Here is a 27,085-nt window from a genome sequence, read left to right on the forward strand (position 1 = left end):
GTTTTTTCCACCTTAAATTACGACTTCTATTGGGGAGGGTTCTTTGGGGCGTGATAGTGGTGATGGTGGTTGGAGGGTCGTGAGGGGCGAGAGGGCCCAGTTCAGAACTTTGCCTGGACTGGGTGGGTGGGAGGACCTGAGAGGAAGGAACAAAAGTCGTTTTGTTTGGTTGATGCGAGTTGACCCGGCAGCCACGGAAGCCCTCACCCAGGAAGGCAGCGAGCTGTTTGCTTGTTTACAGCGAAGGTGAGAGACAAGTTATCTGTTGAAAGAGTAAACGAGAAAGAGGAATGTGTTTCCGACCCAGGAATATTTGTGGACTTCACAGAGGCGGTTTCGGATCAGGTCCCAAAGCTTTGGCATGATGTTTATTAGCAAAGTTCAGTGAATTGCAAATTAATACCCACAGTGGCATTTATGAATGAAAAGCGGGGAGTGGGGGGAGCGGGGGACTTCTCCACCATCTGGCAAATTCCCAGGCAGAGGTCTCCCCCACCTCTCCAGTCCTCCTCTTTTGGGTATGTTGTACTTGTTTGTTTTTTGAGGTTCCCACTGTAGTTCCAGCCCACTGCCTGGGTTGGAAGTTCGAAAGGAAACGAACTCGGGGAGTTCTCCGGGAGGCTGTCTTATACTTCCTTACGGATGCAGGAGACAGGGTAAGCCCTTCCAACCTCCCTCCGCGGGCCGGAGGCTGTGCTAACCAAGCAGCCAGCCAGAAGTGCAGGGGACCACCGTGGAGTGCTTTGACCTGAAATCATCACCTGCAAAGACTGCAAGGCCAAACCAGATTCCAGTACCATTATGCCCTATGAATCTCTAGGAAAAGCAGATGCCTTCAAGCTGGAAGTTTTGTGGGGTTTTTAACTCCTTTCCTAGGGACCACTGGAAGCCTCCCATTTTAAATGAATTGCAATGAGATGTAGGATGTAATACTCTGTAGTAAAAATGTCAGCAGATTATAAGATCCTGTTTTACCTGCAACACACTCAGGAGAAGCCCCCACCACAGTACAATGCACTTGAACATTACCAATCCCATTAGTGTGATTGATAAATTTTCCCTACAGGTTTCAAAAACTATCTTTAATTTTAATAAATTGTACTTTTAATAAAAATTATCATGTGAGACTCATATGCTCTAGGATAACTACTTATCCTTTTTAATGTTTAGGGTTGTTCACACTTCTTCATTTAGCAGTCTTGCTTAAAAGGGCCCTTAGTGCCAAGCGGACTTTTCTGATAAGCACAATGAGAAGCTATCATGATGAAAACACACTCCAATGAAGAGAACTTTTGCAGGAAAGAGTTCAGTTTTTTTCATTCAAAAGTGCCCTTTCATAACTGAAAGCAGCATTTGCTAGAAGGAGTGGGAAGCTCTATTGGAGGGTTAGGGGTGAGAGACTTTTCAAGACAATGGATTGTCAGGTGTCATGCAAATCAAGTGAGGAAAGTCTGGGCCCAACACGAACACAGGTTAATACATCAATTATTATTTACAAAGCATTGCTTTTCCTGCCTTAGCATTTCATTTTCATTTCCTTCTTAATGAAGTGCCTGGGGTGAGGCGGGGGAGGAGGGGTGTAGCCACAGTAAGGGGTGAACAGAGGGAGATGGTAGAGAGAGAATGGAGAGGACGGTTCCTGGCTTCTGTTGTGGCGTCTTTTCTATTTGACTTCATGGTTGTAAGTATTTCCAGATGGTGAATCAGACACCAGACGTAACAATATTTCCATATTTGGGTATAGCAGTAGCCTGCGTTTTTAACATTTTTCTGCCTCTGTTATCCAACCACAAAGCATTCTTGACAGCTTCAAATGTTGTTAAATATAGATTTAACTTCTCTTCCCAGAGCAGGAAATTCTTTGGAATTCCTTGTTTTTCATGCAATCTGTCTATCATGATTTAAAATCAAAGCACAGTGGATCATCCAACTGGCCGTATATACCTCAATTGGAGGTTGGGGATGGGGGACGGCAGAGATCCAGTCTGCCGCACTGCGTTCAAACACAGCCATTCCAGAGATTCCTTTAAAATCACATTAAAGTTTTCTAACAAGGGTGTGTGGGTTTGTTTCTGGATTTCAACTGGGGAATCTTGAGGATGAGTTTGCCCCAGAGGAGAAATTTAGAGAACTTTACCGTCAGCTGCCCATTTAAAGCAGGGGGTGTGTTGTGGGAGGGGGGTGGGAAGCTGGAGCTACAGGGCCAGGAGGTGTGGAAGCAGGAGACACCAGAGTAACCTATGTGCACAGCCTCTCCGTATACCATGTGCTGGTGCGCCTGCTAGTAGTCGACGACATTAGGCAAGAAAAACAGCGGCTCCTCAAGTCCTGCCCGAGGACCGTCCAGAAACCCCAGCCTCCGGTGGTCTTCTCACCGCCTCCGATGGGAGCTGCAGATCAGTCCAAGTTGACGGACAGGAGGCGAAATGTGCAAATGTTTATGGGTAAGTGTTGCTTCGGGTACTAATTCTGTATGGCTCTTTTGCTAGTTTCTCCCTCACCCACCCCATACGGGTGCCCAGGCAGGAAATAACGGGCTGCCTTGTTTCCTTGGGCTGCCTTGGGTTGCAATCCACGGAAAAGGGGCTACTTGTCTTCTGCAGCTCCTGGCTTCGGGCTGAGCGATGGGGACGTTTCTCACCCGCTGCTGCCAGGGAATTTTAGGTTACCTAATGAAGGGCTCACTGTCTGGCTGCAACCGAGAATTATAACGGTAAATCTGGCGACTCTGGTTTCCTAGCCCTAGGAAGGTTCTCAGACTAGCGTGCATCAGAATCACCTGGAGAGCTAGTTAATGATTCCTGGGTCCCACCCCAGAGTTTCTGATTACTTTTCTAACAAGTCCCCAGGTGGTGGTGATGCTGCTAGTCCGGAGATCACGCCCTGAGAACCACTGCGGTGGACGACTGGAGTGGGTGTAGTAGGGGTGTGTGTGTGCGTCTCAAAGGTACTCGGCCGCACACCCAAGGTCACAACTCCACTCTTTATAGCCACCTTAATGAACGGAACAACTTACGGTGTCTGCAAAAGACCAGCTTTCAGGTGGCGCCCCCCGCACCATCCCATTTCTCTCCTCCACCTTTTCTCCGCCCCAATTCCCAGAGGAAGCCAGGATCCTATCCTGGTGGCGGCGGCAAGAACTGGGTGGCCGACGCGCGGAGAGGGCGGGCCCCGGCACCCCTGCGGAGGCAGCGGGCAGGGTCCTCACGGCGGGAGGGAGCGAGACGCGAGGCATCCGGACGCGCCTGCCTAGCCGCCGCCGCCGCCCCCTGCCGGCCACCCCACGCGCGCGCCCTCAGTCACCGCGGTTGCCAGGACTCGAGGTTTCCGGCGGCGCGCGGCGCAGGACGTTTCCAGCCCCGGCCCATATTTGGTGAAAGTCTTTCAAGACTCCGTCATCTAGCTTTAGGGGACGGTGGCGGCGGCGGCGGCCCTGCGACCCGGCCGGACAGCCTTGGGGCGGCCGCAATCTGAAAAGTGCACCGCGCCCGCCCGAGCCCAGGCCTCCCACCGCGCGGGATCCCAAGCCTTGCGGGCGGCGGGGGAGACCCGGGCGGTTGGGCCCCGGGTCCTCACCCCTCTGAGGGCCGAAGTCGGCCCTGCGCTGCGTGGGAGGCTGGCGCGGAGGGCGCCGCGGCCCTATTGTGTCACTTTTGCCGTCCACCCCCCTGTTGACTCGTCCTCCCAGCGGGGCAGCCAGTTGCCGCGATGTGCCAGACTTAGAGGGTGTGCCGGGCGCGGGGGTGTGGGGCTGTGTGTGTGTTGGGGGTGGGGGTCGGAGGATGGCCTTTGCGTGGCCACGGAGCGCATCCGAGAGGGGAAGGTGGAGCCGACTCTGGGGAAAAGCCCTGAAGGGCCTGGATTCCATTATCCCCAGAAGGGACACATGCTAGAGCTGGCTCTAGGAGTCTCCTGGCCTCCCACGACCGCTTCCCCTCTTCCTCCTCGAGAAGTTCCGCGTGTGAGGAGCCCTGAATAGGAAGCCCTGGCTCTGCCATCAGTAGCCGGTGGCCTTAGAGGTACTGCTTATCCTCTCGGGACCTTGCCTGTTTCTCAGTAAACTGGGAAAGGAGGCAGCAAGTTGTAAAGCCAGAGCAGCTCCTTTCAGAGCCAAATCTCATGTCATCCCCTCTAATACTGACAGAAATTAACACATTATATAGGGTTCACATAGGTTGGGCACCTCTTTAAATGCCTCCTATATATTGACTCATTTAAATCTCAAATGCCCCATTGAAGCAGGTCCTCTTGGTAACACCATTTTCTGTCTAAATGAAGAAATGGAGGGAAGGTAAGTGACTAGCCAAATGTCACTACCTAGTCGGCAGTGAAACTGGATTTGGACCCAGATCATAAAGTCTCACACTTAACCACTGTGCTATACTGCCTACCCGCCATCTCTTACCACAGACATTCAGGCCCATCCCCCTTTTCTGGAAATTTACCTTTATTTAACTCTATCACAGCTTACCCAGAAACTCTAGGAGAAATGCATCAGATATAAAAATAGTTGATAAATTAACTGAAGCTGTGCTAAACCCTGAGAATTGCCTAATGTACTGACTTTTAGGAAGGAGGGAGGAAAGTGGTGTTATAGTCTAACAGAAAAGTTCTTAATGCAGATACATTTATAGAGTGGTCTTTAAGCACCTTTGAGGGCTGATGGGGAAGATATTTAGGACCTCTGGGGCTCTTTTGATGCCTCATAAGCCACATTGTTCAGTCAGTCCCTACTTCTGGAGTAAGGCTTTGGCCTGGTAGGAATTGCATTTGTCACTGAGATAAAGGTTTCAGCATCACTTACTTGATGGTTCATCAGTCTGGGTGTTTGCTGTGCACCCAGTCTGTTTTTGTTGTTGGTTATTTTTGAAACATGGTCTAGTTCTGTCACCCAGGCTAGAGTACAGTGGCACAATTTAGGCTTGCCATAGCCTCAGCCTCCTGGGCTCAAGCCATCCACCCACCTCAGCCTCCTGTGTAGCTAGGACTCCAGGTGCACACACCACACCCAGCTAATTTTTGTATTTTTGTAGAGATGGGGTCTCCCCATGTTGCTCAGGCTGGTTTTAAAGTCCTGGGCTCAAGTGATCCACCTGTCTTGGCCTCCCCAAGTGCTGGGATTGCAGGTGTGAGCCACAGGCTCCCAGTCTGTTTTTAACCTGTTTTCTCCCCAACTATGTTATAAATATATATATATATATATATATATATATATATATATATATATATATATAGAGAGAGAGAGAGAGAGAGAGAGAGATGGGGTTTCACCATGTTGGCCAGGCTGGTCTCAAATTTCTGGCCTCAAGTGATCCGTCTGCCTCGGCCTCCCAAAGTGCTGGGATTACAGGTACGAGCCACAACACCCAGCCTAATTACCCATATCTTTGAGGACAATTTGTTTACCCTTCTCTGAATCCCAGATTTATAGTGCTAGGTACTGGTGACATTAAAGAGGACTTTAATATTGAAAGTCCCCTGGAAGACTTTAAGGCGTATTGCAGAAGTGGGTACATAAATGCTGTGTGGACACTTCACTGCCTGAGAAGAGTTAGGTGGAACAACTAATCTGGGGCTGAAAGGATGAGCAAGAGTTTGATAGCAGGGAAGGACATTTGAGAGGAAAGGAACAGGGCCTTGACCGGGCATAACAATCAGTCTTACACAACTGAACCATAGGATTCCTTTGGAAACTGGCAAGAGAGGTCAGTTGGGACCATCTGCAAATGGCCTTACTGTCATGACATTTTAACTTTTCAGAGTGAGCCATGTGTGCTTTTTCCCTAGATTTCCTTGTCTATAGGATCATAGGATTCTCCCAGCTAAGAGGACACACACTCAAGTGCTACCCAGGTACCATGCCTCAGAATTAGTACCGGCTGACATTTGGCCTCAGCCTTGGGAACTGTGGAGACACTGGGACCAACTCTGAGGGGCTGAATGGTTACTAGATGAAATTGTAGGTTCAATATTTACCTATTTTCTCATTTTAAAAAGAGATACCAGAGATCTGGATTTTTTATGAAGTCTTCACAATTTTTAAATGTTGGGAATTAATTACAATGTTAAAATGCCATCTAGGCTACCCCTTAGAAAACCTAACAAGACAATGACTGTGGGTGCCAGTTGTAATCTTCAGACTGAATATCTCTAAGAATCTGCCCTGCTCCAGCATTCTGTAACTACCAACCACCCGTGGAATTGTAGGAAACAGCACTCTGAGCTCCATTTAATTGTAAAGTTAACTAGACTTTCATTTGTTTAAGAATCAGGGCTGCTTCTTAACTCTTCATTGTAGGAATTTATATCCTATTAACAAAATTGGAATTGGTGGCTTTTTACTTTATCCACTCTCCAATCACTACTCTGTCTCCCTCCTTCCTGTCCCCCTGAATTGATGTTGTAAGAAGCTGGCATTGCCTTGGCACTATGATAGGAAACATTTTTTAGGGCATCCGTATCCCATGGGAACTCTGTTTATTTCCTCCACCTGGCATCTATCCACAGGAAGCCAGCATTCCTAACTCCCTTACCTTACAGAACTTCTTGTTTTGTGATAACACAGAAACATTTCAATGGAAAGGACTAGAAGGAACCTCTCCCACCACACACTGCAATCCCTCTTCTAGATATGATTGAGCAATATGAAATATAATAATTGTAAGTCATTATCAAATGGGTTGGCTCCAGATTGAGAGAATCAGCAATTAACCTCTGCCTTTCATGTTTTATTTCTGGAGATGCCTGTCTCTTAACTGACCACTTAACATCACACATAGCATATCTAGAATTTAGAAAGGATTTGCTCTGGGCACAGTAGATGAGCACACAGATTCTACAGAGAGATTGAGGCGATTTATTTGTGCCAAATTTTTGCAAGTCCTGGGGATTGAGCTTAAGGGAGTATTAGAGCAGTAGGACTTATTATGCGAAATAAGACATATTTACTGCTCAGCATGATGCTGTCACATAGTAAGTGCTTAATAAATTACAATTTTTTCTACTGCCAAGCACCACCATTATCTTTACTTTCACTACAATTAACATAGAATGAGCTAGTCTTATTCTCTAAAGAATACTTTCTATGCTTAAGAACTCTAGTTATAAAATCAATAAAATTCTTTAATATATGGTATGTAGATGATGTGATTAAAAGAATCCATCCAACCTGCTATTCTGGCTGCACTGAGACACCAGTGACCGTCTGAAAAAACACTCAAATGGCCTTACCTCTCATGGCATTGGGACTTTGCTTACAGGCCGTGGTGAGTCCTGTGAGGTTTTGCTTTGGTTTCCTCACTTATAAGGCGATAGGATTGTACCAGTTCAGGAGTGGTGCACTCAAGTGCCCCAGGAATCAGAGAGGTAAAAAAAATTCCCTGAGCATTAGTGCCGGCTGACACTTGACCTTAGCACTGAGGAGACATAGGGATGGTTGGAATTATCTGTGGGGACTGGGCTTTGCCTACCGTGGGCTAAGTAGTTAGTATACACAATCTCATCTGATCTTTATAAACAACCCTGTAGGGTGAGTATTTTATTTCCATTAAAAAAATTCAAAAAATGAAGCTTTGCTAGATGTCAGAAATCAGTACAAGGGCGCAGGGTTGTTAAGGTAGAGCAGAATACCTGTTGCAAAGATCATTCCTTTCAGTGAGAGCATGATAATTGCTCATGAAATCTGCCTTCAAGTTCAGGAACTTGCCTGCAACTTCTTGACTTTCCCTTAACACCTGACTGTGAATCTGTCACTTAAACACTGTTCTAAATGTGTCTTTAGCTTGTGTTCTCAGTAACTGGGGCCCACAGTTTCTTAATGAGAATCTGGTAATAAATAAGTTAAACAATGAAAAAGGGTTCACTCCTTAGGGCCCTTGCCTGAGCTTGTTTTTATTTCCTCTGGGAGGAAAAAAGAGAGGTATGTGTCAGAACAGAGGTGGAACTTCTCAGAGATTGAGAGATAAGTCTACTGTAACTTAGTCATTGCCATCAATTTTGTTACCTGAGGCAGGCAGAGCCGCCACCTCCCACAGCCTGCGGTTATCCTCACAACAGAATTACTAAGCACGGAGCCCTCCAGGACCCCGCCAAGCACACCCCACGTGTGCCTTACACAAGGTGTCCCTGAGCCTTGAATGTTGGGTGTGTTGGGGGGTGCCCAAGATTATGGCAATAAAGAAAAAGCATAGTGCCAGTTGCTTCTCTGAAATCGTTTACCCTTTCTTTTGTAGTTAGGTTTTAGCTTTCAAAAGAAAAAAAAAAAACCTTGTAAGCAGTTCATTCTAAAAGAACAAAGACAATATGTATTCCATGCTTAACATTTCCCAGGCTCTGGGAAATGTCTTTGGGATAATTAGAAAGGGTAGACCATATGCTAAAGCATTGTAGACCCAGAAGATAGATGGTTTAGTTCATTCTAATAAACGTGACATTCATGACATGCTTCATGCTAGGCAACAATGCAAAGAGGAATAATATCTGGGCTTTGCTTCATGGCTCTAGCTGCCTAGAGGAGACCCAGATGCTTAAACAGATAATACAATACTGTGGATTAAAGCTCCAGAAGCAGTGCAGCTTTGGGAGTACAGACAAGGGATGTCTGACTGTGAGTCTCACCCTTTAAAGATGTGAGATCTTGTTAGTGTATATATTTTTATGGATGAAAGGGATTGGGCACAGTTATTCCCTAACATACACGTTCCCTTTGAAGCTGGGGACTGCAAGGAATGTGGACATTTCCAAGATATTAGAAAACATCTAAAAGTGAGAAGTGAGAACTTTCAGGTGAGCCTCTTAAAATGCATTGATTACAGATGAGACCAACCCTTTAGGTGCCATTGAAAATTCTCATCATTATGGATCCTTCTTTCAGAGGAGGGGAAAAGAAGGGAAGTGACATTTACAGGGCACCTGCCATGGGCCAAATGCTTTACAGGTTCATGTTCATGAGAGCCCTCTGAGACGAACTTTTTGACATCTTTCTAAGTTTAGGGAATGAAGGCTCAGAGAAGTTAAGCAGCTTGCCCAGGATCAAACAGTTAGAATGTGACCAAACAAGCATTCTAACCCAGGCCTGCCTGAGGCTCCAAGTTCTGTCCCCTTTCTACATTTCAGCTACACAGTCCTGACTCCTTGAGTTTTCACTCCCTTTATGAGTGTTTGCCTTTTTCTCTTTTATTTTATTGTTACCACCACTTTGCCCTTAAAGAGCCAGCCCTTTACACTTTCCTTAGCACTTTCAGATGCACTGATTTGAAGTATTTGAGCCACTGGTAACTCTAGCTTTTAAAAGGAGATGCAGATTAAAGTGAATGGGATCACTGCCATCAAGTGGACACTCCTGTCAGCATCATTATGGTCAGAGAGCAGGTGTGGTGATAGCCTGCACTTATCTTTGCTCCTTTGGTAGGCACTGTGTAGGATGACTTAGACATATGGGATCTCTGTTTTCCAGGGACAGATGACAGATTCCAGAGGATGTGGTGCAGCATAATTAAAAATAACTAACGAAGTATGATTTTCATATTTTGTGTTTGCAAAATGGATGAGAGGTGCCATGGGCAGTCTGAGGCTGCACTAGAGTACAATTCTGTAACCTGGAAAACTGCTTTGAGAAGGAAGTTAGATGACTATATGAAGAAGGTATTAGACCAGTGCACTGTGATATGTGTGTGTGTGACAGCGTGTGTGTTGGAGGGGGGAGGTTAAGGATTGGAGATGTGGAATAAGCAAGGGAGAGAAGTCTCAGGAACAAAAATAGAAAGTATCAGGCGTTAGGAGAAAAAAGGCTGAACTCTTTGTAGAGGCTTTGAGGCCACGTGGTAGGAAGAAAGAATGCCAGGGTCAGAGCGTACACTTGCAATGGTGCGACTCAGCTTAACCGCCTAATCTCATGGGGCCTCAGTCTCATTGGTGGTAAAACAGCAACAATATCTCACAGAATTGTTGGGAGAATTGAATAACGTCTTGTTTCAGCTCTCCAGAAACTGAGATGTGCCCTACAAATGTTTGTGATCAGCATCAGCTTGGTTTAAATTTGAAGCTCCTGGAAAGCGTTTGGCAGGGGAGGGTCACATTCCATGGTAAATAGAGAAAATCAGCAGTCACTGTGAGCATGAGGTATGGCAAGTGATGAAGAAGAACTGACTTAGCAAGACTAGGTTGTGGAAATCAAGGGAAGCTGAAGAGCAGCCGTGAATTAGGACTTTCTGACGGATTCATTTCTTGTTACCACCACTAACTCAGACTCCTTCCACCTTTCTTTCCTCTGAGCTTTCTGTTCATTGCTCTGCTATTTTGAGTAGAGGAGAAGTCCTTGAGTCTCGGTTCAGGAAAAGCAACCAGAAAGGGCCAGCTTTTATAGCTGGGTCATCCTGCATGTGCTTTTTCCAAGAGCTGTAACCCTGAAAGCTGGGGTCAGAGAAAGAGGTAGAAGATGAAGATGGGGTTGGGAACAAACTCAGGGAAAACTTCTGAAGTAGCAGAAAGTGAGAATTGAGACAATTTCTGCCGGAAAGCACCTCTCCAGCTATTAGTCATTAACCCACCTGGAACCAAGTGCAGTTAATTTAGCACCATGTTGGAAAGCTTAGAACATGAACCACATCCGGGCCCGGGCGAAGTGGCTCATGCCGGTAATCCCAGCACTTTGGGAGGCCGAGGCGGGTGGATTGCCTGAGCTCAGGAGTTTGAGACCAGCCTGGACAACATGGTGAAAGTCTGATTACAAAATACAAAAAATTAGTCGGGCGTGCTGGTGTGCACCTGTAGTCCCGGCTACTTGGGATGCTGAGGCAGGAGAATCGCTTGAACCCGGGAGGAGGAGGTTGCAGTGAGCCGAGATTGCACCACTGCACTCCAGCCTGTGTGACGGAGCAAGACTCCATCTCCAAAAATATAATAATAATAATTTTAAAAAGAACATGAACCCCATCCTAGGGCCACAAAAGAGAATTGTGTTCTCTTTTGGAACACAATTTGGTGTCAGTACATGGGAACTAAGAAGTGTGATTAGTTGTGAATCTCAGCAGTCTGCTTTCTTCCAGAACATCATGGGAAGAGGATGGGCAGACTGCTTCAGATAAAACCTGGACCCACTCAAACTCTCACTGAAGGCCAGAAACAAAACAAATCCACTTAAAAAAAATGTTTTAAAAATCCAGTTAATCCAGGTGCAGTGGCTCATCCCTGTAATCCCAGCACTTTGGGAGGCTGAGGTGAACAGATCACAAGGTCAGGAGTTCAAGACCAGCCTGGCCAATATGGTGAAATTTTATCTCTACTAAAAATACAAAAATTAGCCAGGCATGGTGGCACATGCCTGTAGTCGAGTAGCTACTCAGGAGGCTGAAGCAGAAGAATCGCTTGAACCTGGGAGGCGGAGGTTGCAGTAAGCCAAGATTGTGCCACTGCACTCCAGCCTGAGTGGCAGAGCGAGACTATCTCAAAAAAAAAAAGTATCTAATTGAATTCTTGAGACTTCCAGTGCTTCCTCCATAAAGCTTGGAAACGCAAGCTGTTTTTCTCAGCTTGGATATAATTTATTATGATTTGGACATAGTATCAGCAAAGACTTGAGGATCCTTTAATAAGGATCCTTTAATTATGAACTCTCATTCATAGGGAGTTGCATATTTTTATTTTAAATGTCTTTGTGCTTCCCTTTGGTAAGCAATCTAGGTTTAGTGTGCATAACCTTTTGGGTAAACTTGTGTTTTGTGTTTTCTGGTGTTCTAATGATAGCTAGTGGATATGTGAATTATATTCTTGGCCTTACTTGAAACAGTGCAAGGTTTCTGTTGTATGGTGTTGAAGGTGAACCTGATTATTTGAACCTTTTCCTTAGGCAGTGGGCCACAGTGGATAAGAAGGGAGAGCATATTGGGTAAAAAGACAGTACTCCAGGATTCCATTACATTTAGTGACATTTTGTAGTATTGTTTTATTTGATTCCACTATTGTTCACAATGTGCCATTTGTCTTTGTATCCTTTCCATTGTTTGCTTTGGGTTTCCTTTGCTCTTATTTGTCTAGTTTCTTAATATGGAAGCTGAGGTCACCGGCTGAAAACATTTTCTATTATAAGCACTTAATGCTATAAATTTCCCTCTACTCCCGCTTTAGCTGCATCCCACAAATTTTGATATGTTATGTTTTTATTTTCAATCTGTTTAAAGGACTTTCTAATATCCTTTTTGATTTCTTTCTTTTTGACTCAGGTTATTTAAAAGTGTGCTATTTAGGATATTTGGATCTTTTCCAGTATGATTCTGTTATTTTTTTCTAGCTTAATTTTATTGTGGTCAGAAAACAAACGTGTATGACCTAAATTTTTTTATACTTTTTGAGCCTGGTTTTATAGCCCAGAATATAGTCCATCTTGAAAAGAATGTCTATTCCGCTGTTGTGGCTGGAGTGATCCATACATTGTCAGTTATGCAAAATTGTTTCATAGTGTTGATTTTTTTGTCTACCTATTCTTTGAATAATTGAGAGAGGAGTGTTGAAATCTCCAACTACAATTATGAATTTGTCTATTTTCGCTTTTAGTTCTATTAGATTTTGCTTGATTTTTTTTGAACTTCTCTTGTTAAATGGATAAACATTTAGAATTGTCATATCCTCTGGATAAATTGACTCATCTGTAATTATGAAAACACTCTTTCATTTCATAATTAGTCTGTTTTAATGCTGCAGATAAAGACATACCTGAGACTGGGCAATTTACAAAAGAAAGAAATTTATTGGGCTTACATCTCCACATGGCTGGGGAAACCTCAGAATCATGGTGGAAGGCAAAAAGGAGCAAGTCATATGTTACGTGGATGGCAGCAGGCAAAAAGAGAGCTTGTGCAGAGAAACTCTAGTTTTTAAAACCATCAGATCTTGTTAGACCTATTCACTATCACAAGAACAGCACAGGAAAGACCTGCCCCCGTGATTCAGTCATCTTCCATCAGGTCCCTCCCACAACGTGGGGGAATTATGGAAGCTACAAGATGAGATTTGGGTGGGGACACAAAGACAAACCGTATCAGTGATGCTTAATTTTATGCGTTGAATTTGATGGCCACAGGGTCCCAGATATTTGGTCCAACATTCTGAGCGTATCTGTGTCAGTGTCTGGATGAGGTTAGCATTTGTATCAGTAGACTGAGTAAAGCAGACGGCCTTCTCCAATGTGGGTGGGACTCATCCAATCAGCTGAAGGCCTGATAGAACTGACAAGAGTGAAGACTGACTCTTGTGTATGAGGTAGTTCTTCCTGCCTAATTACCTTTGAACTGGGATGTGAGGGTTTTTTTCTGCCTTCAGACTCAATCTGACATATTGATTCTTCCTGGGTCTCAAGCCTGCTGGTCGTTGGACTGGAACTACACCATCAGCTCTTCTAGGTCTTCAGCATGCCAACTGCAGATCTTGGGGCTTGTCAGCCTCCATACTCACATGAGCCAATTCCTTATAATAAACCTCTCTCCACATACACACATGTACACACATGCACACGCATATACACATACACATATATATACATACACACATATATACATACATACATTTTTCTGGTTCTGTTTTCTTGGAGAACCATATCTAATCTAACACAACTTCTTTATCCCTAGTAATATTCTTTGTTCTGAAATCCAATCCTTATTCTAGTTTTCTTTTGATTAGTATTTATATGCTATTTGAAAAATCCCTTTGCTTTTAACCTACTTGTGTCTTTATATTTAAATTAGGTTTCTTATAATTTGGTGTTGCCTTCTTACTCAATGTTAACATTCTCTACTCCCTTCCTTCCTCCCTCCCTCCCTCCCCCCCACCTCGCTTGCTTATAGGGTCTCACTCTGTCACCCAGACTGGAGTGCAGTGGCATGATCTTGGCTCCCTGCAACCTTCACCACCCAGGTTCAAACCATCCTCCCATGTCAGCCTCCTGAGTAGCTGGGACTACAGGTATATGCTGCCGTGCCCAGATAATTTTTTGTAGAAATGAGCTCTCACTATATTGTGCAGACTGAATTTCTGGGCTGGAGCAATCCACCCACCCTGACCTCCCAAAGTGCTAGGATTACAGGCATGTGCCACCTCACCTGGCCCATTCTCTACTTTTTAACAATGTCTACCTTTTCTTCCTTTGGGGGATTTAATTGTTTTATTATTCTGTTGTATTTCCTTTATTGGCTTATGAACTATAACTGTTTGTTGTTCCATTTTACTGGTTGCTTTAGGATCTATAGTTCACATTTTAAATTTATAACTTACCTTCAAATGATATTATACTGTTTCACATATAGTATAAGAACCTTACATAGTGTGCTTCTATTTCTTATTTTTCTGCCTTTGTGCAATTTTTGCCATACATTTTATTTCTGCATATGCTATAAAGCCCATGACACATTGTTAATATTTTGGTTTTTTGGGTTTCTTTTTTTTGAGACAGAGTCTCACTCTGTTGCCCAGCCTGGAGTGCAATGGTGCGACCTTAGCTCACTGCAACCTCTGCCTGCCAGGTTCAAGCAGTTCTCCTACCTCAGCCTCCTGAGTAGCTGGGGTAACAGGCATGTGCCACCACGCCTGGATAATTTTTGTATTTTTAGTAGAGACAGGGTTTCACCATGTTAGCCAGGCTGGTCTCAAACTCCTGACCTCAAGTGATCCACCCTCCTCAGCCTCCCAAAGTGCTGGGATTACAGGTGTGAGCCACCACACCTGGCCAATATTTTGGCCTTAAACATCCAATTATCTTTAGAAGGATATACAAAATGGGACAAAAGTCTTTTATATTAACTCACATATTTACCATTTCTGGTGCTCCTTATTCCTTTGTTTAGGTATTATTTTCGCTTCTGCCCAAAGCATTTATTTTAATGTTTCTTGAGCAGGTGTGCTGGTGATGAATTCTTTTATTTTACATATCTGAAAAAGTTTTTATTTCATTTTCTTTTTTTCAACTTTTTATTTTGAAATAATATAGGCTCATAGAAGTCACAAAAATAGTTAATAGAGTCAATCTCATAAGCCCTTCACCCAGCTTCCTTCAAGAGTAGCATCTTATCACTAGTACAATATCAAACCAGGAAATCGACATGAGTGAAATACTGTTAACTAGACTACAGACTTTAATAAGTTTTTAACCAGTTCTTTTAGGTACTCATTTGTATATGCACCTTAATTTTTAAAGATATTTTTACTGGATATTGGACTTCTAGGTTGGCAGTGTTTTCTTTTATTGCTTTGTAACTCTGCTGCTTCTGGCTTATGTTATTTCTGATTAGAAATCAGCTGACATTCAAAATTTTGTTCTTCTCTATGCAATGTGCCTTTTTCTTTTCTGGAGTGCAGTGGCACGATCTTGGCTCACTGCAACCTCCGCCTCCCAGGTACAAGCAATTCTTTTGCCTCAGACTCTCAAGTAGCTTTTTTTTTTTTTTTTTGTATTTTTAGTAGAGACGGGGTTTCACCATGTTGGCCAGGTTGGTCTCCAACTTCTGACCTCATGATCCGCCCACCTTGGCCTTCTAAAGTGCTGGGATTACAAGTGTGAGCCACCGTGCCTGGCCACAATGTATCTTTTCTGTGGCTGCTTTTAAGAATTTTCTCTTTATTATTATTATTATTTTGAGACATAGTCTTGCTCTGTTGCCCAGGGTGGAGTGCAGTGGTGCAATCTTGGCTCACTACAGCCTCTGCTCACTGCAACCTCCACCTCCTGGTTCAAGCAATTCTCGTGCCTCAGCCTCCTGAGTAGCTGGCATTACAGGCGCCTACCACCACATCTTTCTAATTTGTTTATATTTTTAGTAGATACGGGGTTTCTCCCACAGTATTTCACCAGATTTCAAAATCCTGACCTCAAGTAGTCTGCCTTGGCCCCCCAAAGTGCTAGGATTACATGCATGAACCACTATATCCAGCTTTATTACCATTTTTAAGCAATTTGTGATGTGCCTTGGTGTATTTTCTTCATGTTTCTTACACTTGGTGTTCTTGAATCTGTGAGTTTAAATTTTTCATAAAATTAAACAAAAATTTCAGCTATTATTTTTTCAAATGTAACCCTCTCTTCAATTCAGACTACAGTTACATATGTATTAGGTCATTCGAAGTTTTCACCAACTCTTTGGAACTCTCTTTGTTTTTTACTCTTAGTCTTCTCTTTTTCCCTGTGTTTCATTGTGAAAGATTTCTGATGCTATATCTCAAGTTCATTATCTTTTATGGGAGGTATGTAATCTGCTATTAATCACATTTATTATATACTTTTTTATCTCAGATATTGCAGTTTTAACTCTAGAAGCTTGACTTGGGTCTTTTAAAATATCTTCCATGTTGCTACTGAGCATGCTTAATCTTTCCTTGACCTTTTTCAATATATGGAAATAGTTAAAATAATAACTCTTAATCTCCTTATCTGCTAATTCTATCATGTGTGTCATTTCTGAGTCTGTTTATATTGATTAACTTTTCTTCTTGTTTTTCTTCTTATTTGCAAGCCTGGTAAGTTTTGAGTGGGTGTCATACATTATGAATTCTACCTTGTTGGGTGTTAGATATTATATTCCTTAAAATATTCTTGGATTTTGTTCTGGAACACTGTTACTTGGAAACTGTTTAATGCTTTCAAGCTTACTTTTAAGCTTTGTAGAGACCAGAATGGCACTTAGTTTTGGGCTAATTTGTCCCCAGGACTGAGGCAAAACCTTCCTGAGTATCCTATTTGATGCCCCATAATTTGTGAAGTTTTCCACTCTGGCTGCTGGGAACACAAAACATTCCCAGCTCTTTGTGTATCACAAGAATAGTTTTTTCTGCTCCTTTTAGACAGTTCTTTCCCCAGCCTGGGATAATTTCTTCATCTGAATGTACTGAACAGAACTTAGTTGAAGACATGAGGGGTGCCCTTTTCAGATCCCTGGAGCTCTCTTTGTGTAGCTGTTTCCTGTCCAGCACTCTGCCCATTATCTCTAGACATACTCTCTTCACCAAACACCTAGTTCTCATGAACTCAGGAAGACTGCTAGACTGCCTGGCTTCCCCCTGCCTGTGCCACAGCCTAGATCTTCTTTTTCAAGCAGTAAGCTGGGTGATTGTAGGACTTGTCTCGTTTCCCCACTGTGAGCAGTCACTATGCTGTGCCGTTTGATGTCCTATGTCTGAAAAATGTTGTTTTATATAATTTGTCCAGCTTTATTATTTGTTTCAGGCAGGAAAATCATTGTTTTTCCATTTTGGCTTGAAACTAGAAGTCCTGCCGTTGGAATTTTGCTGAAGAAACTGTATTAGATCCCGAAGGCTGCTGTACCAAAGTACTATAAACTAGGTGGTTTAAAACAACAGAAATGTATTATTTCACAGTTCTGGAGGCTAGGAGTCTGAAATCAAGGTGTTGGCAGGGCCATGCTACCTTCAATGGTTATGGAAAAGAAATCTTTCTTCTAGCTTCTGGTGGCTCCCAGCAGTTCTCAGCATTCCTTGGTTTGTGTATGCGTCACTCCAATGTCTGCTTCTATCTTTCCATGGCTTTCTCTTCCATGTGCCTGTGTCTCTGTGATTAAATTTCCTCTTTTTCTGGAAGGGTACCAGTCACTGAATTATATCCATCGCAATTCAGTATAACCTTGTCTTATCTTAGTTATGTCTGTAAACAGCCTATTTCCAAATAAGGCCACATTCCCAAGTACTAGGCATTAGGATTTCAACCCATCTTTCTGGGGGACACAACTCAACCCATAACAGAAACTTTTATTCTTCTTTTTGACTAAATCATATTTTAAAGAGAACAAATGTGATTGGTCTTTGTGGTAAACTATTAAAAATGCCCTGCATTATTAATCTCTAAATAGCCTCAAGCATTTGTGATAGTCATAATAATTTCTAAATCAACTTCATATCTATCTTTTGTTGAATGTGATTTGTTAATACTGTGAGATTGTTGCATTAAAATTTCTTTTCTGTTTTTTTTTTTAAATACCATTGCATATTTTTTTGGCCTTTTGTTCTATCTTGGACCTTAAGGATTATTAGGGATTGGAAGGGGTTCAAACTTGAAATTGTGATAATTAGCTGCTGTGATGCTATCTTAAAAGTAGCTTCTTGCCTAAGAATAAAAATGTATAGTCAATTATGGCTTCATTATTTGGAGAGATTAAAAGCAACTCTGTCAAATAGGCTGACCCTTGATGCCATTTATAATTTCTTCTTAGAAAAAAAACTGCAAAAGGAATCATTCACCTACTAATCCAACATCCAATAAAGTTTAGTTTCATGAGCTAATATCATCAATGACAGAAGCATGATAAAAATTAGAACAGGAGCCATAAAAGTCTACATTCTAAGTTGACCCTCATTTGGGTGACAGTGTTTAATAATGCCCCTGAATTCACTGGCTTTCTGCAGTGGCAGGCAGCTCTCTGATCTCCATCACTACACTTAACATGTTGTACCATTTTAATTGCGACTTTAATTTTAATTGTAAACATGACCTTAGTTTTAAATGTAAGTTTCTCCCCAGTAAGAACCTTGAGGGAATATCTTGGTACTTAACATAATGCAATATGCTAGATTCTTAATATCTGCACAAGAAATGACAGTAGGAAGTGAGGGAAGAGAGAACAAATGAGTGAATATGGCCCAGAGAAATTTACAATCATGCCTATGGCCACACAACTAGTTAGTGATAGGGTAGAACTAAAGGAGCTCTTCTATTAGATTGGTGCAATTACTTTTGTACCTACCTACTCTGCAGGTAATTAATCTTTTTTTCTCAGGCTGCTTTTGATATTTCCTCCTTATCACTGCCTGTCAATGATTTGTCTTGATGTCATTCATTTTTATCCTCTGTGGGATATCCTGCAATTATTTTTACACCAAACTAATAGTTCTCAAATAGTTTTTTCTTTTTACAACATCTGTACTTATTATCTCTTTGAATCTCAGTTCTCTAGCTGTAGTATGCTAATTTTTATAAATTATAGTTAACACTCTTACAGTACTTGCTATTTTCCTGGTATGTTTTTAAGTTCTTTCAATGTATTAATTCATTTGATCCTGATAATTCTATGAGGTAGGTACTATTTTCCCTACATTACAGGAAACTACAATATGAAGATATTAAGTAACATACTCACAGTCAAATGTCTGGTAAATGGTCAAGCTGATATTGGAAATCAGATAGTCAGTCACTAAGAGTCTATCTGTAAACTACTATGATATGCTCCCAGAAATGGAATGACCTTATCTTTTTGTTAAAATTGTATAAGGAAAAGTAAACAAATATTTAATGATGTAGAATAATGTAATATAGATTTTATTACACAAAAAACAAAATTTTTTAAAATTTCAGTTAATTTTGTGTTAAAGATGCTCATTAATTTACTTTCCATCAAAAAATGTTGAATCAATAGGAAAAAAATCCTTAATGTTTATACACTAATATTAGTTAGAAACAAACTAAAGATATTCTTTAGGTAACATATACTTTTTCAAAATAGGTTGACAGCTTTCTTATAAGCAATAATCAATTCAGTTAGAATTGATATTTCATTTTTCCAAAGGATTTAAGCCTTATTCTTTTTATCATTTTTCATACTGTTATAATGTAAAAATCATTCTAATGCTACTTATTTTTTTAATTAATTGCTTTGGGATTTGCAATATGCATTGTTAGACTTATTGGTCTTTCTTCAAATAGTACTAGACTACTTTATATATAATGTAGAACCTTACAATAATATATTTTCATTTCCCCCTAAGATTCTTTGGGCTACTGCATTATACATTATACTTCTACATATGTTACAAACTCCATACTTCATTGTAAATATTTTTGCTTCAATTATCTTTAAAGAAATTTTAAAATTAGAAGAAAAGTATTTCATATTTAGTCACATATTTATCATTTCTGACATTCATTATTCCTTTGTATATATTGAAATTTCTCTCATGATTTTTCTTTTACTAGAAGAGCTTCCTTGAATATTTCTTTTTTTTTCCATTTACTTTTAAGTTGCATTTTAGGTTTTGGGGTACATGTGAAGAACATGCAAGATTGTTGCATAAGTACACTCATGGCAGTGTGATTTGCTGCCTTCCTCCCCATCACCTATATCTGGCATTTCTCCCCATGCTATCTCTCCCCAACTCCCCACCCCCCATCCCTCCCCTATTTCCCCCCAACTGACCCCAGTGTGTGATGCTCCCCTCCCTGTGTCCATGTGTTCTCATTGTTCAATACCCGCCTATGAGTGAGAACGTGCAGTGTCTGATTTTCGATTCTTGTGTCAGTTTGTTGAGAATGATGGCTTCCAGGTTCATCCATGTCTCTACAAAGGACACAAACTCATTGTTTTTTATGGCTGCATAGTATTCCATGGTGTATATGTGCCACATTTTCCCTGTCCAGTCTATCATCAATGGGCATTTGGGTTGTTTCCAAGTCTTTGGTATTGTAAACAGTGCCGCAATGAACATTAGTGTGCATGTGTCCTTATAGCAGAATGATTTATAATCCTTTGGATATATACCCAGTAATGGGATTGCTGGGTCAAATGGAATTTCTATTTCTAGGGCCTTGAGGAATTGCCACACTGTCTTCCACAATGGTTGAACTAATTTACACTCCCACCAACAGTGTAATAGTGTTCCTATTTCTCCACATCCTCTTTAGCATCTGTTGTCTCCAGATTTTTTAATGATCACCATTCTAACTGGCATGAGATGGTATCTCAATGTAGTTTTGATTTGCATTTCTCTAATGACCAGTGATGATGAACATTTTTTCATATGTTTGTTGGCCTCATATATATCTTCTTTTGAAAAGTGTCTGTTCATATCCTTCGCCCACTTTTGAATGGGCTTGTTTGTTTTTTTTCTTGTAAATCTGTTTTAGTTCTTTGTAGATTCTGGATATTAGCCCTTTGTCAGATGGGTAGATTGTAAAAATGTTTTCCCATTCTGTTGGTTGCCAATTCACTCTAATGACTGTTTCTTTTTCTGTGTAGAAGTTCTGGAGTTTGATTAGGTCCCATTTGTCTATTTTGGCTTTTGTTGCCAATGCTTTTGGTGTTTTGGTCATGAAGTCCTTGCCTACACCTATGTCCTGAATCATTTTGCCTTTTTGTGTGGAGAACAGGGTCTCACTATATTGCCCAGGCAGGTCTCGAACTCCTGGGCTCAAGCTATCCTCCTGCCTCTACCTCCTTAAGAGCTGGGATTACAGGCATGAGCCACAGTGCCCAGCCCTTGAATATTTCTTATAGTTCAGGTCTGCCAACAATAAGTTCTGTCTGCTTTTATTTTCCTAAAACAGTTTTTATTTTGCCTTCATTTATGAAGAATATTTTTGCTGGATTTGGAATTGTAGATTGACAGGCTTTTCCCTCCCCTGCCTCTTTTAGCATGTTAAAGATGTTGCTCCATTGTCTTTTGGCTTGCACATTTCTGATAAAAAGTCTGTTGTTTATTTCATGTTGATTACTCTGTAGTTAATTAATCTTTTTTTCTCTGGCTGCTTTGATGTTTTCTCCTTAGCACTAATTTTCAATAATTTGTCTTGGTGTCATTCATTTTTATCCTGCATGGGATTTATTGAGATTCCTGCATCTGTAGGTTTATTATTTTTATCAAATTGAGAAAATTTCTCACCATAATTTATACTTTTTCTGTTCTCCTACATCTCTCTATCTGGGAATTCAATTTTGCATGTGTTAGACTGCTTGCTGCTATTCCACAAGACAAAATCTCTGTTCATTTTTTTTTTCAGTCTTTTTCTGTGTGTTTCATTTTGGATATATTCTAATTTGCTATGCCCTCATGTTCACTGATCTTTTCTTCAGCAGAGTCTTATCTGCTTCTACACTCATACAATGAAATCTTTTTTTTTAGATATTATACTCTTCAACCCTAGAAGTTTTATTTGATTCTTTTAAAAAAAAGATTTTCACTTCTCATCACATTATGTTTTACTTTAAATACTTGTACTTAGCTATAACAGTTGTTTTAATGTTATTAAATTCTAACTTCATTATCTCTGTCATTTCTAAATTTCCTTCTATTGATTGATTTTTTTCTCCTGTTTTGGATTGCATTTTCTTGCTTCTTTGTATGTCCAGTAACTTTTAACTGAAAGCTGAGTGTCATGGCTATTACGTTGTTGAATTGGAGATTTGTCGTCATTCTTTAAATAGTGTTGAGCTTTGTCTTGGTAAGTAGTTAAGTTACATGTAGACCAGTTTGACCCAATAAAGGCCTAATTTAATGCATTTCTGAAGGCAGGTCTAGAATAACTTTCACTCAAGAGATAGTTCAGTCCTACTCCTAAGATGTAACTCTACTGGTAGTGTCCCTGCTGAATGACCTAGGATGCCACTGAGGGCTCTCTACTCGTCAAAGAGAAAAGTCAGGTATGCAATTTCAAATACAATGGTCAGAGATGACTTCACTGAGAAGGTGATGGCTTGCATATTAATATTTTGCTTGCAACTTTCATTACTGAGTCAGAGGATATGAATTCTTTTAATGATGATATATAATGTCAAACTGCTTTCCAGTTTATACTTCCACTACCAGTTTAGAAAAATGCCTGCTTCACAATAACCTTGTTAGTATTGAGTTTAATAATTTATAGTATATCCTTTGGGAGGAATTATGTAGCCATTAAGAAGCATGATTTTTGAAGACTATTTAATGACTTGGGAAAAAGCTCTCAAATCAATGTTAATTAAACAAAAGCAGGGCAAAAATTCTATGTACATCAAGATCTCATTTTTACATAAAGATCACATGTATTCTTTGTTAATAGCATTTATCTCCAGATGATAAGATTATTAGTATTCTTATTATTTTATTTTAGTATAACTTTTATACTACTTTTAGTATTGTTACTTTTAAAACTTTTATTTTAAAATATGAGGCACCTGATAAATGAGTATATAGAAAAGAAAAAGACTTTACTCAGAACATGAAAATACCTGAGGGCAAGAAAATACAAAAACATAGAGACCCATCACAAACTTGAACTGGAGTCACTTTTTTGCCTCTGTATTCATCTTGTGACAATGGAGCTGTCTGGGCCATCAAAAGGAATAAGCATCCCACCTAATGGAACTTGCAAAAGTCATATAACTGGTCAATTTATATCCATGGAATGGAAAGAGCTATATAGCATAAACTGACTTTGGTTTTGTTTGTTTGTTTGTTTTGAGACAGAGTCTTGCTCCGTCGCCCAGGCTGGAGTGCAGCTATGCGATCTTGGCTCACTGCAACCTCTGCCTCCCGGGTTCAAGCAATTCTCCTGCCTCAGCCTCCTGAGTAGCTGGGACTACAGGCACCTGCCACCAGGCCCAGCTAATTTTTGTGTTTTTAGTAGAGACAAGGTTTCACCATGTTGGCCAGTCTCGAACTCCTGACCTCAAGTGATCGTGACCTCAAGTGAAGTGACCTTTAGCCTCCTAAAGTGCTGGGATTACAGGCATGAGCCACTGCACCCAACCAGATAGACTTTGTTTTTACTAGTTTGGACCAAGTGCATTTTCTTTGGCTCCTGTTTTACACCTTAACACTGAATGTATTCAATTGCTAGGACTGCCATAACAGAGTGTCACAGATTGGGTAGCTTAAACAGCACAAACTAATTTTCTCATGATTCTGGAAGCTAGAAGTCTGAGATCAAGGTGTCAGCAGAGTTGGTTTCTTCTGAGTCCTCTCTCCTTGGCTTGCAGATGACCACCTTCTCTCTGTGTCTTCAGATACTCTTCCTACTATACATGCTTGTGTCCCAATTTCCTCTTCCTATAAGAATGCCAGTCATGTTGGAATAGGGCCACCCTAATGACCTCACTTAACCTAATTTCCTCTTTAAAGACCCCATCTCCAAAAACAATCACATTCTGAGATACTGGGGTTTAGGACTCTAATACGTGAATTTGGGGTCGGGAAGATACAATTTAGCCCATAACACTAAGTTCAGTTATTCTCTTTAAATTTTTCATGGATGTTACAGTGAAAGAAAGCTAATTTCTTTACTTTCCAAGCATAGGTTTTGAATCCAAAGGGTCCGATGTTGAATTTTGGCTCTCTCACTTAAGAGCTGTCTGACTTTGAATAAGGTATCTGGCCTTTCTACACTTCAGTATCCTCATCTCTCAAATGGGGATGACACAAGCACCTATCTCATAACATTATTGTAAGCATTCAATTATTTAATTGATGCAGAGCTCACAGAATAGTACATGTCACATAGCCATTCACTAAGTGCTCAATAAAGATTAGCTGTTATATTAAATTATCTCATCGATGTAGCTACTTAATACTGTACTTAACATGGAAATATAGTGGTAAACGCAAATGATAATTCCTGACTTCACCAAAGAGAGATTTTCCCCTGGACCTAGATGTTGGTCTTATTTCTCATGAGGAAGCTTTTATTTTTTATTTTTCTGAGACAGAGTTTTGCTCTGTCATCCAGGCTGGAGTGCAGTGGCATGATCTCGGTTCACTATAGCCTTCAACTCCTGGGTTCAAGTGATTCTCCTGCCTCAGCCTCCTAACTAGCTGGGATTACAGGCAGCCACCACCACACTCAGCTAATTTTTGTATTTTTAGTAGAAATGGGGTTTCACCATGTTGGCCAGGCTGGCCTTGAACTCCTGACCTCGTGATCCACCCACCTCGGCCTCCCAAAGTACTCAGATTACAAGTATGAGCCACCCCACTCAGCCGCTTTTATTCTACTTTTTAAAAATTCTGTGTAGGAATACCTGACTAAGGAGTACTGAATAGTCAAAGCATGTTTGATCTCTCTGACTTTCCTTCATTGAAAGCACTGATTCTTATGATACATGGTTTGAAGATTTAGGGGGATGTAAACTCTGAAAGAAACTTGAAAGTAATAAATCCTGTATCTCCTTTATGATGATGTCTCTTTCTCCACCCCTTAAACAACACACACACCACTTTAGCTGTGCTGGACACATTATCTAATTCCACGTGCCCAAATTCTGCATCTAGATAATGTTGTCTTGTGACATGTGGTATCTACCTCATTAAGCAGTCCTTCTAGAATGCTTTGATGACTAAAAATACAGATGATGTGTCCTTTGTACACGCGCTGTCTCACCCGCATGTAAGAACATGTGCTTTGGGTACATTTTCAAGCAAGGACTTGTGCTGATCTACCTCATACATTAATTCTAGCTGTAGTAATACTTTGGGAAAGGAATATGATCCAAAAATAACCACCAGGAGAAGAGAAGCATGTCATGAAAGGTCATGGCAATGGGGCAGAGGATGTTGGACAGAAGAGTTCTAAAAATAGAGGGTAAGAGATCAAAGAACCAGCAGTAATGAGGAACCTTTTTTGGCTTTGGTTCCTCTAATGAAGAACCTTTTTTGGCTTTGGTTTGGAGGAGGAGGAGAGGGAAGGAAGGGGAGGGAAGGAGGAGAAGGAGGAGGAGGAAACACCCCCAACCTGCTCATGCCTTCTGTTCTACCTGCCACTCATACCCATGTTGTGGAAATGCAGGGTTGGGAGGATGGTTAGCACATTTTCCTGTCCTGGATGCTGACTGCCTTTAAATCATTTTGATGGAAAGTGTATTTTTATAATGCTTAAAAACATATCAAAATAAGAAACATGGAGAATTTTACCTTATTGCCATATTGCAAGGAAGACCTAAACATTTTGAATCAAGAAATCAAGAATCCTTAACTTCAGCTTTCTTCTGGACCAGACCTTTAGGTTTTACCAGTTCAAACTGACATTTTGTTATCTCCCTAAACCATACCTGATGATTAATTGTGAGTGCCAAGCACTGAGTTTTTGTGCATTCATGAGAAATTGGGTCGATCAGCCACTTTGTATATTCTGTAAGCATGGGTATGGGCAAATCTGGCTGTAGGTGAAGTAATTTTTATCTTAGACATGCTGTTCAATCCTTTGCCTGCAAATATAGCTTTGACAATAATGAGGCAGGAAGATGAGGACATGTTAAAAACATAGGCCCCTTGAAGGAATGTTTGGCAGATGATTATGTGTATGTGTTTGTGTTCATGTATGGTTTCATTTTCTAATTCCATATACTGGGGAATGAAAAAATTTGTGATGAATCCCATAACTTTCCTAAAGGTCAATTTCCTCCATAGTAAAATAAACTTATTGACACTTGGCTGACAGACCATAAATGTATGGAAGTGCTTGCCAACTAAACAGTGCTGTACAAATGTTCCTTAAATCATGTGGTTGTCAGAAAACCAGTCTATATGTTCAAGCTGAATCTACTCTCTCCTATTCAAGGAGGTTTCTTTCTTTTCATTCATTCCAAAACTGTTTACTGTGCCACTCCAGTGTGCAAGGCACTATGCCAGGTGCCAAGAAGCATTTAAAGATGAATCATACCCAGGTCCTGCCCTCAAAGAATTTAGGGTACCAGGAGGCAGCTAAACCACTGAAAACTTCACTGCTTGGTTTCTCTAATTTAGCTTCAAATGATGGCATAACTGAGCATAATATGATGTTTAACAATGAATTTAGCAGTCCCTCTTAAATATTTAATTAACAATGTACGTGTTAATTAGTGTACATTCGCCTATTAATAGACTTATTAGCATGTATGCTAGTAGTCAAGAATACTGAGAAATGCCTATGCATTTTTATTATACATGGTTTGAAGATTTAGGGGGATGTAAACTCTGAAAGTGTTTACAGGCAAAGGTGTCTTGATTCAGGACAGGCAATGTGAGATACTGGAGTGATTAGCAATGACTGACAGTTCACTAATCCCAGCCCTTGTTGAGTGATCAGTCTTCATTAGGCTCCCCAAACCAAAATTGACCCAAAAACAATTGATTCTTTCTGGCTTTAAAGCCAATTTCCCCATTTGTTTTGATTTGAGGCTTTTTAAGGCTGAATCCATGTGTGAAAGGCCCTTTTGTTTAATATTTTAGTTGCAGTATAGTTAATAAATCTTTGACTTTATTCTAAAACTAGAGACAAAGTTAAGACTTCTCCAGGAGACTGAGGAATTTTAATATTTACATGAGGGAAATATGCACAGTTGTAATCCTGAAAATTATACAATTTCCAGTCATT

At 41.0% G+C, this 27,085-nt stretch overlaps 1 long non-coding RNA gene across 1 annotated transcript in view; it reads left to right on the top strand.

Annotated features, from left to right (window-relative positions):
* Positions 1 to 1,600: 1,600 nt before the first annotated feature.
* Positions 1,601 to 27,085, top strand: part of LOC116563744 — an 80,226-nt gene continuing 54,741 nt past the window's right edge. Inside the window, exon 1 of the long non-coding RNA XR_004274547.1 lies at positions 1,601 to 2,444. This is a non-coding gene — a long non-coding RNA (uncharacterized LOC116563744). The remainder of the gene's footprint in view (positions 2,445 to 27,085) is intronic.

Source organism: Sapajus apella, unplaced genomic scaffold (genome assembly GCF_009761245.1).
Source record: "Sapajus apella isolate SASKATOON/1434 unplaced genomic scaffold, GSC_monkey_1.0 scaffold36, whole genome shotgun sequence".
Taxonomy (NCBI): Eukaryota; Metazoa; Chordata; class Mammalia; order Primates; family Cebidae; genus Sapajus; species Sapajus apella.